Here is a 3,087-nt window from a genome sequence, read left to right on the forward strand (position 1 = left end):
CAACCACCTATCCATTTGTATTTCTTTATTTTGTTCAATCTTTCGTCCTCTTCCTACGGCGGCTAGCGGTGCTGCCGCACACGCCTCGGTGACCCACCATAGCCTATGGCGTTAGCCAGGCCATCCCTCTACTCCCACACATTGTCCGGCGGCGGCAGCTCCACCGGCCCACCCTGCACCCGAACAATTCAACCCTCGTACTCCCCTCTGCATGTGTCTTCCCCCGCTCCTGTTCGTTCGGTCCAAGGTCTCGACGTCATCCTCCGCCTTGGTGCTCTCGCCACGGCGCTGCCGTCTATCGTTCTCAACATGGTCAGCAAAACAAGAGGAATCGGAAGACGACTGTTCGTCGAGAGGCTGGTAGTCCCGGGCCCACCAGGTCCATGGCCTAGGTTTTGTTGTTTAACATGCAGAGCCCACGACATGTTTCAACTTTTTTTGGATCCAGCAGGTATCAAGCAGCCTCTGGGCCTCCCAACCTAGCTTGTCTATAACATCAGCAGCCCAAGTTATGTTTGCTTTTTCAAGACGACGCACAGCTCAGTTCTATTTTTCTATAAGAATGCATATCTGAACCTATGTTTTCCCTTCTATAATTGTATATATATATATATATTTATATTTATATCTTATTTTATTACATATATATAATAGAAACAACATAAGGTTCTATTAAACCTATCGTTCGTCCAACCATTTTATAGACCTTTCCACTACCTTTATTTTTCATTTTCATTAATCCTATATCTGAATTTTCTCCCACTTTATTTTTCGATGTAATCTGAGTTTTCTCTGAGTACTTCTCCCTAGAACCAACTCAACTGTCCCACGTCTAGCCTAAAAAGTAATAATACCCCACATCCGATTAACTCATCAAATTAAAATGATATTTTATTTCATAAATCAAAAGTTCTTAGAAAATAATAATAATAATTGTTTATATATAACTTGGCAAGTTAACTCCTCGTGATTGCGTACATAAGCTTGCAAAGATTTTACTGACCAATGCAGTAATAGACATGCAATCATGTGTTTATGTTTTTATAACATTCCTCCGTCGAGTCCAACATGATATTTTCACCCAGCCCAGCAAGTCCGCGGATTTCAAGAAAAATGCAAATGGGCTTTAAATTCTATAAATGGGCTGCGTAGACGCTACATCATTGTACGCTACATCATTGTTTCACCCAGCCCACCAAATGGACTAAAAATAACCAAATGGATCGGCTGACATGTGGGCCAGTAGGTCGAAGCCGAAGCACTTTCGCGAAAAATAAAAATACAAAGGTTGAAGCCTAAGCAAGGCGTTGGATTTACATCCAACGGCCGACATTCTTCTTCAATCTCTCGTCTTCTTCCCCAGCACTGTCGGGACCGCGCCTGCTCCAGCCTCCGGCGTCCAGTGGCGCTGTTTTGTGCGCCTCGCAGCAAAACGCTACCCCACCGACGGCCAGGCCATCCCTCCACTCCTCCGCACCTCCTGTTATTCTCTGCCGAGTGTAGGCCCACCCCGCACCCAAACTAGTCAAGTTTCCCACTCCTCTCCGTCTGTGACTCCACTGCCGTGTCTTCCCCATCTCCGGGGCATTCCAGTCTGGGGCCTCGTCTTCGTCCACCGGCCTTGGTGCGCTCTGCATGGTGTGGTCAACGTGGTCAACAAACGAGAGTCATCGAAAGATGATTGTACGTGGAGAGGCTGACAGTGGGGACGCACCACGCCCATGGACGCATGCATGCAACTGCATCCATTTTACCCTGAAAAATAATGTTTTCTCCCCCTGACAGCTGGGACACACCAGCTACATCTTCGCATGCAAGGAAGTGCGTCCTTATTACGGGCGAACAAATGATTCTCCCCCTGACAGCTTGGACCCACCAGCTATATCTTCGCACGCAAGGAAGTGCGTCCTTATCCTTCCTGACAGCTGGGACCCACCCGGTTGAAGCGTACGTAGCATTGTATGTGTACATACCGGTCGAACGGTATATCTGCCACGATGAACCGTGGCCGAGCAAGGAGCGGTAGCAGTTCAGTCAGTCCAGTCAAAACCGTGTACATGTACGTACAGCCAAATGCCAAAAAATACGGCCACGTACGTACATACGGGCAGGGTCTAGAACGCGTACTCGCGCATACATATGGCTAGGGCTCGTGTACAAGGAGAGGCAACGGACGGCAGCAACGGCGTCCTGTTCATAAAAAGCCAACCGGCTAGGTCGGAACGGAGATACTGCATCGTGTTCATTGGGAGACAACGGAATGCGTCGTGTTCATCCGGAGGCAACGGAATACGTCGTGTTCATCGGGAGCCAGCCGGCTTGGACAGAACAGCCAAAACGAGGTCTGGTGTACCGCAGAACGGAGGAAACGGGCCTTCTGTTCGACCGCGTACGGTATAAACGGGGTCCAGTTCATCGGGAAGGGTCTAGCGTATCACAAAATGGAGGAAAGGACTTGTGTTCGACCGCGTACGGTCGAAACGGGGTCCTGTTGATTGGGAGGGGTGTGGTGTACTACAAAACAGAGGAAACGGACTTGTGTTGGAGCGCCTACGGTCGAAACGGGGTCCTGTTCATCCACCGTCTACTGCCTCACTCCAGCCTCCCCATGATACTGTTCATCCATCGTCGACTTCCTCCACCCTCCACCTACTACTGTTCATCCACCGTCGACTTCCTCCAGCCTCCACCAGCTACCAGCTACTATTCGTCCACGGGGTCCTGTTCATCCACCCCCAACCGGCTGGGGTGCGGCGGCCTCCTCGGGGTCTTGTTCATCCAGCGGCAACGGCCTACTACCATGGGGTCCTGTTCATCCAACCCCCAGCGAGAACTGTTCGTCCAACTCCCAACAACGCTCATTGTTCATCAAGAGGCAACAGGTTTGATCCGCTTTAGTTAGCAGCAATAGCGAAGGAATCGCTCGATCGGGTTCAGTTAACAGCCAGGGATCGATCGATCGTTCGGGTTAAGTAATTCATAGCCAGTGCAATCGCTCGGGTTCAGTAAGTGAACGCCTTGCTCGGGTTCAGTTAGAGCTCAACGCCTCGCACCCACGCGCATACGTGTATGAGAGAAACATGCAAT

The sequence above is a fragment of the Aegilops tauschii genome, chromosome 4 (assembly GCF_002575655.3).
Source record: "Aegilops tauschii subsp. strangulata cultivar AL8/78 chromosome 4, Aet v6.0, whole genome shotgun sequence".
Classification (NCBI taxonomy): Eukaryota; Viridiplantae; Streptophyta; class Magnoliopsida; order Poales; family Poaceae; genus Aegilops; species Aegilops tauschii.